The sequence below is a fragment of the Pleurodeles waltl genome, chromosome 4_1 (genome assembly GCF_031143425.1).
Source record: "Pleurodeles waltl isolate 20211129_DDA chromosome 4_1, aPleWal1.hap1.20221129, whole genome shotgun sequence".
Lineage (NCBI taxonomy): Eukaryota > Metazoa > Chordata > Amphibia > Caudata > Salamandridae > Pleurodeles > Pleurodeles waltl.
The window spans coordinates 776,528,667-776,541,124 of NC_090442.1; positions in this window are offsets into that span (position 1 = coordinate 776,528,667).

Below are 12,458 nucleotides of genomic sequence, written 5' to 3' on the forward strand. Positions count from 1 at the left end.
TTCACTGAAAAGGGGTTTACATGTTTCTGCCTATAACTCTCAAAAGAAGTGTTGCTCCATTCTTCAGGATCTATAATGAAAATGTCTGCTTATGTGTTCAGAAAACAAGTATGGAAAACATAGTGTATACAGAACAGAAATGATGGGATCCACTGGCAGACACCCGCAAAAAATAAGTGCAAGTCACAGGGTCCTCAACAGTTAGGGCAGTCTTTAAAAACACAGAAGCCACAACGCTCTTCCAATTGTCCCGATGCCTGACTGGACACTGTTACTATAATGGGACATTTTATCATAGGAACTAGTGAATGTCAGAAGTAAAAGTGAGAGGCTTGAAAATCTTCCCGCAAACGTCAGGCGTAGCACCTTAACTCAGATCCTAGCGCAGACTTCAGTGTGTAAACTACCCTAATGAAATGAAAGGAAAGCTTCTAAACAAATCAGAGTCAACCATCCCCGAACATATAACAGTGAACTCAGATTCCATAGAAATCTAGTAGCCGCCATCATTGAAAAGAGTCCCCAACAACCCCTTGAAGCTCAATTAGGCCCAATTTTTTGTATGTAAGAGATTTAGACAGTGGCCTTACTACAATAGGACTTGACAACTCTGCCCTGAAGTAGGGTATAGTTTAATTGTCTAAAAGAATCAGAACATCTAATAGCTTCGACCAAGCAAATATGCACGTTTCATACGTTCGAGAGCGAAACACAATGAGAAAGTCCCGTCAAGTCAGGAACAAGAGCAGAAAGTACAAATCCCCCTGGAATCCGTTTTACCCAGCCACACACCTCCCTAATCCTCGCAAACACGGAAGGGGGGTGGGGGGGAGGAAAAGGTGGAGAAAAGGAGTTGGAGGGAAGAGAGTATACAGACACTATCATCTCTTTGAAATACTTCTCGCAGCTACTCGTGTCACCAGGGCTGAGGGCCGAAAAGAACGTCCAGAGAACCGTTTTTATGGGCGAGCGCAAAGCGCTCCATCCCATTCTGGAATCTCTCTTTGCGAGAGATAATTTAGCACCCTTCACTCCAGTTTGTGTGTAAAAGGCCGCTTTATTGGAAACAGGTGCACTCACAGTATTTTATCCCTTGGCCTTCGCCTTACAAAACTAAATCCTCACTATACATAAACTCTCCTGCCAACTGCTCCCCCCTCCCCTAAGCCTCCCTCCCCCCTCCCTTTATCCTCTTTATACTTGCAGCTCATTAGTCCAGTCCTCCTTATCTCGCGCTCCTGTTTTATCTGTCTAGTACCTTACTAGTCAGGTCCTATCGTCTTGAGCGTGCAAGTCACCAGCCCCTAAATGTCCATCTTATCTTCGTGGCCCTGCTACTGTCCATCCTCTTCCAATCTGTGTTTGTCTTGTCCTATTTTCGCCCCGCCCGTTTTCCTCTGTCATGTGCCCGTTCTCGGTCTTCGCTATGCACCTGTACCAAGCGACAGTACATCAAAATCCCCATTCCCGTGCACCCTTTTCGAACAAAGCAAACCCAAAATTACCATTTCCTCCGTAGCAACTGGTAAGGGGGTGCCTTCCCGCACACTTGGAGCACTCATGCCGGAACTTACAGTACTCCCTTGTGCATAATCCTTTATTAAACTCCCAGCATGCCCCAGACTTCTTCCCTGAACTCGCAGTCCCGGACGCTCCTCTATCTCCCGTGTTGCCGGTAAGATTGGCCCCACCCTGGGTGGGGCGATCCCGAAAGGGCCGATACGTAATAAGTAGGCCACTGGCTGTGAATATTGTTTTCCCGAATTTTGCAGGACCCATGGTATGTTGCCAAAGGTCCGCGTCTATTTCGCCCCATTGGGCTTCTTCGTCCGCGGCCATACGCGCCCGAAACTCCTCATCATACTGGGCCCACGCATAACCCCCATAGTTCAAGTAAGCCTTGCGTATCACGTCCATGTATTTCAACATCGCCACTGACCTCTCCGGGAACTTCTCACAATAAACGCTCGCAAATATGAGAAAAGCCGCCATCCAATTCTCAATCGTTACCGGTACTCTAGGCCTCTTGGCCAATTCGAACTCCTCCTCCTTCGAACCCTCTTTCGCCCAAACCTCTCGGTGTAACAACTTTAAGATCTCCACATATTCCCCTTTCCCTATTTTTTCTTTTGTCGCCTGCATGAGATGGGCGCCAAAAGGCTTTGCCGTCCCCATATAGGGCAGCCTCTTACACTTTCCCCTGACTTTTCCCACCCCGTGCTCCGACTCTGTTTTCTCAGCCCCTTCCCCTTCTTTACCTACCTGCTCCTTCACTTCCTCTGTGGTGACCCCCATATCTCTTACATAAACACCCTTTCGCAGCCGCTCCCCTGAAATCGCATCCAACCCCGCCGCCACCCCTATTGATTTTAACTCTTTGTGCTCGTTACCTGTTTGCAGCGACGGCGTGCAATCCGCCTCCCTCCGTTTGGATCCTTTCTTCGACTTCACCTCCGACACCTGTAACATCTCACCACAAGAATTAGACTCCCCCCCCGTCGCCCACCATGCCTCCTCATCACGAATCTCTCCCTCCTCCACGCTATCCTCTTCGTAATCCAACTGTACCTCCCTCGCGCTGTCCTCCCTGACACACCACTCCACTTTTGTCCCCCATCGCGCTTTCTTTATCAAATCCTCCACTGGCGCCGTCGCAACGTACGGTCGCCGCGAAGCCGCTGCTCCCCTTCTCCTGTGCTCCGCCAGACCAGGCCGCTCCCCTTTACTCACCAAATTCCTGGAGGGCGCAAGACCCATTCCAGGCTGGCGCTGTTGCCCTATGACCTTGGCCTGTCCCGTCGAACCTCCAAGCTGATAGTCGGTCCAGCCAGCCGCACTGGGCCCCGCCTTCTCTTCTTCCCAGGGTTCAGAGCCCGCCCATGGCTCCCCTGGGTCCCCCTCTTCACTACTGCTCCTTTCCCCCTGCAACATTGCAAAAGTGTTGTAAATCAGGAACCCTTCCTCTGCCCCTACCCCTACTGACTTGCCCTTGCTAGCTCTTCCCCTCCCAGACTCATCTTGTACTACACTGCCTGCCCTGGACCCTGCCTGCCCCTTTCTTTCACTCCTGACCCCCCCGTATGTCCGAAGAGGCGGCCGCACCTTAAGGGTAATGTCATCCTCCTCTACCTCCTGTCTATCCTCCTCTTCCTCCTCTAGACCTTCCTCCTCACTCCCGTCCCACCTAAAGCCCCATCCACCTTCTGCATCCAGGCCCCACCTGCCCCCTGACTCCTTCTCCCACAGGTCCTCCCCTCCCTGCACCTCAGGTAATTCCTCTGGCTCCCCCCTGCCCCCCCCCTTAGTTGTACTTGTGACACCTCCCTCCCCTTTTTTGCCGCCCCTCCCTCCTCCTCCCTGTCCTGATTTCCTGCCATATTCACCTCCTTTGGCCCCCTTTCCCATGCCTGAGTCACTTCCGCCTGGGTCGCTTCCCCTGCCTCCAGCGGGGTATCCCCGTGTGCTGGTTCCTTCTTCCTTGCCCCCTGTCCTTGGCCCGGCCTCGCAGAGAGGCCTACACTCGTTTGCCGCGCCGTCGCCTAATACCGGTCCTCCGGCTCTGCCGGCTGGGGGCGGATCGATCACGATGCCGCCCACAGCCGCGCCATACGCTGCCTTTACTTGCGGCCGCGCCCCCAAGGGGCCCGGCCGCTTCATTTTGGGTAACACCACTCGGCGGGCAGGCACGCCTGCCTTTCCTGCCCGCCCTCTTCCAGCACCGCTTCCCCTTCCCTGAGGGACCCGCTTGCTCCTGTCCCCTCGGCCTCGTGGGGGGGAGCATGCCGCCACCGCGGCCGCTACCCCGCTCGCCGCTTGACGCGCTGGGCGCTCGCGGCGAGCCCCATCCTCCGCCAGCAAATCCAGCCGTCCCGCCTCTTCTAGTAAGCGTATGGCTTGTCGGACTCGAGGATCCATCACCGGTAAGCTAACGGACTTCTGCACCTTTCCACCCGACTGATTTCGATGTTTTCCCTGCTTAATTATTATTATTTTTTTTTTTTTTAACTGGCAACACGCCGTCACACTAGACCTGTCCCACTAAGTAAAGCCTGCCTCCCAAAACGCCTTCGCCCTACCAGCTACAAAAAACTTGCCAAACTGAAAAAGCCTGCCGCACTGGCAAACTACCACTACAAAATGGTGGTTTCCCAAAATGTCCGTGCCCTTTTATAGGGTAGCCCAGCTAACCAATTCTCCCACCCCAAATACAGCCCAATAGCGCCCAAAAACGGCACGAATGGGCTAACCCACTCTCGCAAACTCCCCGGGAGGGAGACTGCCAAATATGACGCTCCCCCCCAAAACCACCTTGGGCTTCAAACCATGCCCATGTCACGTCAGTCACTTTCATTGGTTCGTGGGCTTGCCTTTTAAAATCTACTTGCTTTCATTTGTGAAAGGCATGCATACGTCATGCCTTTTCCGGTGTTTAGCCCACCTACACAGCACTGGTAAACTACTAAAAACATGTGAGGCTCGATGTTTTCAGCCTGGTGTCCGGACTACTCTATCTGTTTATTTACCACACAGCGCGATCACGCTGCATTTTACATAGTGAGATAGCTCTGCGTTTCTTTTCCTTTACAATGCTAATAGCTCTAACTCGAGGTAATGCGAGATCCGTTGCATTGAAAATGCTTGTGTTCTATATATTCAGTCCCGAGAAAAGCATTCTAAGTACCCCTCTCGCAAAAGGCTGATTTAAGCAATTATCAAGCCGCCATGGTATACTTGCCGGAACTCACTTCTTTCCACATATGCTGTGCAATTTTTTACTATATTAAATGTGTCTTTTATATAAGAAAACGGTAGTAGCTCATGCCTTTTTTAGCTTTGTTTTAATTTTTATGTAAATAGGCTGTTCATATTTTCTATACTGTTTTATGTATCCTGATTTGTGCTTTTATGGCTGTATACGCCGAATATTTTTTTTTTATCTGACTGTCTGTCTGAGTTGCATTCAACATTTTCTCCGTGAACCAATCCTTTTACCAGTAGCTCGAGTGAACTTTGAATGAGAGGTATGAATGAATGAATAAATGAAGAGCCATTTATAACGTGCTCAGCTGCTTTAGAACGAAGGGTCCCGACGTTCACACCAGCGAGCTTGCTAGAATTCCCTAAATAGATGATTTTTTAGTCCTAATGTAAAAGCTTTCTCTGTATCAAGGTCTATTACAGCTTCTGGTACAGAGCTCTATAATTTTCCTGCCAGGAATGAGAAAGATAATTTTCCCAACTTTTCCTTTTGGATCATCCAGATGCAGACAAAACCTTGATTGGAGAAGCAAAGTGCCCTACATGGAGCATACCTCTTGAATCTTTTTTGTAACTATATAAGTCCTTTATGTTGTAATGCTCTGAATAGAGATTTGTATAGCTTTGTATTGAATCTTGGAATGATCGTACATCCTCCCATACATTTTTCACTTGTAATACTCCAAAGTGCATTTTGCTGAATTTCGCCTAATATCAGGGAAACAAACTTAGCGATTTCCAACATCCTACTCTGTATCTCTAAGTGTGTGAGGTCTGCAAGTAAAGAACTGATTTAATTAATGTCGGCTGGCACCTTTATGGACGTTATTGGACGCTTCAGGAGATGATAACATGCAACCAGCAGCTCATATCACATCAAAACCACCTGTGCAAGGAATAAAGAAATTCTGAAACCTTTGTGATCTATCTCTTAAGGGAAGATGATAAAAACGAGGAATGTACCGGAAGGAGCAGTCAGTGGAAATAACGCTTTACTGACGATTTTACCTGTCTACAGTATCTGAGTTTTCTGCAGTTTCTCCTCCTCGGAAATGTAGAATTAAAAATATCACATTACAAAATATATTAATGCAGGTATGGTTTTGTCATTCCTTTCAATTCTGGTTGCTGTTTAAAACAAGTTTTAGCAAAGCCAATCAGTGTAATTTGAACGTAATGGTGCATGCAAACATGCAGACATGACGTTTCAATGCAATTGCATAGTAAAGCCAGACTGCTGGCTTTGTACATGCTCTGTAGTCGTGGTGGAGGTAGTGCTGAACCTTTGATGCTGGTGGTAGTGACTGTGTTATTGGTATTGTATTGGTGGTAGTAGTATGGTGGATGTGGTACTTGTAGAGGTGATTTTGTTGGCACTGAAACTGATGATAGTATTGGTAGTAGTGGTGGCAGAAGTGGTATCAGATGTGCTAATGTACAGTATTAGTGGTGATAATTCTGGTACAGGTGGTAGTGGTGTTGGTGCTGACTGTCAGTAAAAGGCCTGGATACATTGCTTCGGTTGTCCCAGGCCCAGAATCAATGAGAAGTGGTGCGGACAGTGCTGAAAAGATGACCATTGTCGGCTCACATGCATTAATCACAGTTGTTTGCTAGAGCCGAATAGCCCACAGCCGGACCTTAAGCCACAACTCTTACCATACCTTAATTTTTCTTTGATGGTGGAGTTTCATCTGATCCTCAAGTGGTGATACTCAATGTTTTTAGGATCAAGCGCACAAGCGCTCCGTCGCTGTTGTAATCTCTCTTTGGGCTTTTAACCACACCCATGTCACGCCAGTCACTTTCATTGGTTCGTGGGCTTGACTTTTAAAATCCTCTTGATTTTATTGAAGGCATGCATAAGTCATGCCTTTTATGGTGTTTAGCCCTTCTCAAGAGCACCGGCCAACTACTGAAAACATACGAGGCTCCATGTTTTCAGCCTGGTTTCTGCATTAGTTTATCTTTTTGTTTTCCACGCAGTGCGATCGCGCTGGGTTTTAAACAGAGCGATCACGTTCTTTTTTTTGGTTTTCAATTTCAGGGCAATTGCACTGGCTTTTACATAGCAAACTCGTTTTTTTCTTTCAATTTATTTGGCAAGAAAAGTCAGATTAGGAGTTTATAACTCTAATAGCTCTAACTCGAGCAAATGCAAGACCCATTGCATTGCAAATGCTTGTTAAAGACGTTACTGTGTGCTATTCCAATCTTTAAACAGAATAGCTGCCCGTTCAGAGCTCTGTAGGCCACATGCGCTCAGGCATATTAGGAAATGTAGTCAAAGCATATTGCGAAACACTTCTGGACATTCACAAACTGCATATTCAAGTGCTCCACATCACTTGTACCTAGAGTTGTTTGGACACGTAGTCCGGGCTTATTACGGAGTATTTCAAGCAGCACAAGGAGGATGAATAGCCTATGTACATCACCCCACTAGTACTCACTTAAGACCTAAAGACTGACCTAGCTGTTGAGTGAGCCTGTGAGTAGCACTTGTTTTTTGCAGGTGTTCGCCAGTGGATCCCATCATTTCTCTCTATTGTCTGGATGTTAAAGAGGACCACTGGACGGTTTTGTATACAGGATGTTTTCCACACTTTTTGTTTTCTGAGCACACAAGTAGAAGCTTTCACTATAGGTCTTGAATAATGCCGCAACACCTCCTTTGAGGCTCATATGTCGACCCCTTTTCAGTGAACACAAACATGCAGGTTAATTTTTTCTTGCTCTCTTAATAAAATCCTTGCATACCATGTAGTCAATTATACCTTCACATTTTGTTCACCTTTTTCTCTTAATGACTCTTCTTACCTCACCACCTTTTACACGCTATTGAGTATTTATTATACCTCTCTAAACATCCTCCCTCTCAGTGAGGTGGGTAGTAGCCCACGCCATGACTAAGCATCGTGGTGCGAGGCATTGCCCAATGATGAAGCATGCCTCCTCTGGTGAGTGAGGGAACTCGCCCTGTAAAAGGAATACTCCCGATAGCTAGGTTTGTCTTGTCTCCTTGTGTCAATCTGTCTTGGTTTTGGTTTCTATTTGTATTTTGTTATAGACTATTTTGTAGTGCTATAAAGTGTTGTTGTGGGGAATTAACTTCTGCTGGTCTTAAAATGTCACTTTTCCCTTCTCTGCCCTTTATATCAACTAGTCAGTATTTTTGTGATTAAATAGTCATATATATTTAAAAATCTTCGGCCAAGAATATATCACAATGGAAAGTGAGGTGCAAAAGTGCCTGTGCTTGGTGATCGGAAGAGTGGCACACTTGTATATAATAGGGACAAATAGTTGTGTATCACAAAGCTTTTTTTAAAAGGCGTCTCAGAGTAGAGGTTTAGATACAAATTGTGTCTGGGATCACCTACATAGTCAACGATGTATCAATTCATATTGCTAACAGGAATAACATCAGGACTGATGATATACATGAGCCAGGGAAAACATTGAGACCATGTAACAGAATCAGCACATATATGCAAGAGACACCAAAAAATTGTTGTTGGAGATCTGAATTGGTGGAATTATATTACTTATTTAAAAAACACACTGGTGCAAAAAGGGCAAAATGAATAAGGCAAATTGCTGAACTGGCCGCCAAGTGGGGAGAAGCAGAGTCAAAAGAAACAAAGCTGCAGTGATCCGTATAACTAGGAGGCACAGGGTCATGGTGGACCATCCCCTTGGAGGAATAACCCCCAGTGTGTGAACAAGACATCTCCTGGGAGGAGTAACCCTCAATGTGTGAACAAGTAATCTCTTTCACACATCAAGAGTTAATCCTTCCAAGATATAATCCACTGTGGCCTAGCCTTGCTGGAGGGATAACCATGCAGCTGAATTGCAGATTTCTGCAATTGGAACACCTCTGTCAAGGTTGGTGGATGATGATTTGGCTCTGGTGGAATAAGCCCCTATTCTCTCAGGAGCCTCCTTCTTGGCAAAAGCAAAGCAGTTTCTGATGCAAAGAATAATCCATCAGGGCAGTGTCCACTTCTAGACTGCTTTTCTTGGAACTACAGTAGCCAATGAAGAGCTGGCCATCAAGATGTATGTCCTTAATAGGATCTAGTAAAAGCTGACTGCCTGCCTTGGATCGAACCAGTGAAGCAGCACCTCCTCCTTCTTCACGGTGGGGGCTGGAGAAAAAGGGGTTGTAAATCTGCTTGAATGAAAAGGAGATGCTACCTTAGGAAGGAATGCAGTCCTGGTTCACAACACCAATTTGTCAAGGAAAACAAAATAAATGCCAGATGGGCACTTAGGGCCTGCACTTTTCTAACCCATCAACATTTTCATGACGACCCCATCAAAAACATCAAAACAAGATTAAGGTCTTGCTGAAACATAGCAAAAAGAGCTAGTGAATACATATGATCAAACCCTTTAAGGAACCCCATCACAACAGGAGATTTGAACCAAGAATACTGATCTTGAAGGCAAAGGAATGCCAACAGCTCTGCCACATACTCGTAGACTGTGCCAACCACGCACTCTCTTTGAGCTAGGTAGAGTAACAACCGGGCATGAAATAGATCTATGTTGTTAGCTACACACCATGTCTTAAAATAGTTCCACCTTCCAGCACAAACCAATTGTGTGGAGGGGCAACGGGCAGAAAGTATCATGTCCCCCACATCTGGTGACAGTACCATTTCCCTTAACTGGGAGAGAAGGTCCAATCTGAATGGCAGCTTTAGGGGAGGAAAAAAAAAGAAGTGCTGGAGGTCCGCATACTACACCCTCCTTGGTCAATCCAGGGCAATCAGATGCACGTGGGCCAGGTCCTGGTGAATTTCTCTCAGAACCCAAGGAATCAAGGGTAAAGTGGGAAATGTGCAGTGTGACTGAAAATTCTACTTAAACTGAAACTGACCCCCAAGGCTCTCGTAAATGAGGGGCACAGGACTGCTGGCACTAAGCATTCTCTGAAAAAGTGAACAAGTCTACCTGAGGAGTGCCCTACTTGGCAAAGATATTGTCAGCAACATATGGCAGGAATTGCCACTCATGATTGTCAAGATAATGCCTGCTTGGTGTCTGCACTGACATTAATAGACCCCCACCAGGTGAATGGCAGTTAACCTGATCCCCTGACTCTGTGCCTAAGACAACAGCTTCAACACCTCCAGACAGAAGAGTTGAGACCCACTCCCCTTTGCTTGTTTACATACTACACCAGTTATGTTGTCTGTCACAATATTGTTGGGCCGACTTTGGATGGAAGGGAGGGATTCCTTGAGTGTAAGCAGAATTTCCTGCAGTTCTAGCAGGTTGATATGAAGTATCTGCTTCTCCATTAGACCAAAGAACTCTGATCTTCAGATCCTCCAGAGGAGCTCACAACCGTAGAGTGGAGGACTTTGTCACTAGTGTAGCCTCAGTTGGAGAGGGTAATGAAGGTTCATCTTGTTCCCTCACCAAGTCACATCCTCTGCAGTGCTTGGGGAGACCACAATAGTTTACTAAAAGTCCAACGAATCAGCACCACTTCCTGCAGAGGCACGACTGTAGAGTCACCATATGCCAATTCTGCATTCATGACAAGTAGTATGCAGAAAACTTGCACACTTAGCGGGCACAAGACCTTAAGGAAGGATGGAGCCATCTCCTGGATGTTGAGGAATCTCTGAGAAGGAGGAGGGTAGATGTGGAGAAGGGTTGTGCCCTGTACTGACCCTATGAATATCCACCGCTGGGAGGGTTCCAGGTTAGATTTGGGGTTGTTGATTGAAAACCTCCCTTTTCAAGTCTGCTGACTGCAGATGCTGCATCACTATTTGCAGCAGCCAAGCTTTAATGAGCCCTTCGTTCATGTATAGGAAAATGGGGATGCCCAGCTGTCCAAGATGGGCTGCACCACCACCATCACTTTGTGAAGACTCGAGGTGCCGATGTCAAACCAAACAGGAGTACCGCAAAAAGCAATGAGTAGAAACCACTTCAAACTGCAAGTACGTCCTGGGAGACAGCAAGACCGGGATGTGAACAAACGCATCCTGAATGTCGAGTGCCATCATCTAGTCTTCCAATTCCAGAGCCAGCAGGACCTGCTGAGGAAAAAAACATCCAGTCCCTGGGAGCTAGGATCGGACGTAGATCGCCATTCTTCTTTGGAACAAGGAAATGCCAGAAGAAATATTCTTTACCACTTTCCTGCTCTGGCTCCAAATCTACAGGTCCTTTCAGAAGAACTGCTGCCACTTTTTGCTGTAGAAAAGAAAGGTGGACTGCCGGAAGGGAAAAAGGTGGGGAGGGATGAGAGGTGGAGCCTGAAGAAAGGGTAAGGCATTTCCCCATCTATAATCCACTGAAGTAATGGTCTTCCAGGCTGGTAGAAAAAAGGACCCCCTTTCCCTGACCACATGATCGTTTTGGGCTAGACCTGCTTACCTAGTGCTGCTGTGGAGGAAGAGAAGGAGGAGAAAATGTGTTTGAGGGATCTGAGGCCTTTGCGTCTGCCTCTACCGGAGGGTTTTGGGCTGTTGTGTCTGGGATTTCATAGAATGGCACTATCAAAAGGAAAATCCTTTAAAAAATCAGAAGCTACTAAATCTATTGTAATCACTTAGAGCCTGGGGATGCTGAAAGCCTTATGACCTGACTGTGACCTTACTAAGCTTGAAACGTTCCAAGGCAGCATCTGCTTTGTCACCAAATAGATATGTGCCATCAAAGGGAAGAGCTACATGAGTTGCCTGCAGATCTGAAAAGCCTGATGTAGAAAGCCAGGTATTGAGGCAGACCGCATGCAGTGTCAAGGCCAGATTTTATTGTGGCGTGAGGTGTTCTGTCCATGCCTGATGACTTTAACAAAGGGCACCTTCATGTCATCAGGCACATGAGGGGCAACCAGCTGGGCCATGTCTCAAACAACATGGTTCAATGTCGCCAAGAGTGCCAAGAGCGTCAAGAGGCAGGAGGCATTGAAGGACTTGAGCATAATGCTGCTTCCGGAAAACACTTTTTTGCCCAAGCTTCCAGACACTTCTATTCCCTGCCTGAAGAAAGTGAAAGAAAGGTACCTGCTATTAGGAAAGGTATCTGCTATCTGCCCTGAGAAGCAGGAAGCCTGTTAAATGAATTTTTCTGGAGACATGTGAGTAGAGTGAAAGGGACGATCTCTGGCACAGGGCAGGAGTGCAATGCCACCAATCAGTACACTGCTAGAGCTGCTGTAGACCTTGCCCAGGCTGCTATGGCTGGCTCCAGTAAGGCATTATTGAAGAAAAGCAGGGATTCTGAGGCCGGTGCAGAAGGAAGCAGATCATCCATAAAGACATTTGTTTTGACTTCCCCATAGGAAGCTGTAGATCTAGCATCTAAGTGCCCTTCTTTACGGCAGAGCAGAAGGACAAGACTTCTGGGGATGAGGGTGTAGAGGGTAGTTTCTGGTGTGGTGTCCTAACTGCTGGCTGAGGAGAGGCCTGCCAGTTCAGGACGATGTTCTTTCTCATCATCAGCAGCATAAGCCTACACAATGAGGGGATCTGATTATGATCCGAAGAGTTCACCGGTCCTCTGCTGGAACTGCTCCTCCTCCAAGAGCCTATGAGCCTCCCTTCCAGACCTGTTTTGAGGCAAGGTGTCTGACCCCCTGGAGGTGGCCTCTAATATGCCACTGCAGGGGTTGAAGGCAGTGCAAACAGTGAATTCTTTGGTGGAGGTGGACATGCCATTGCTAG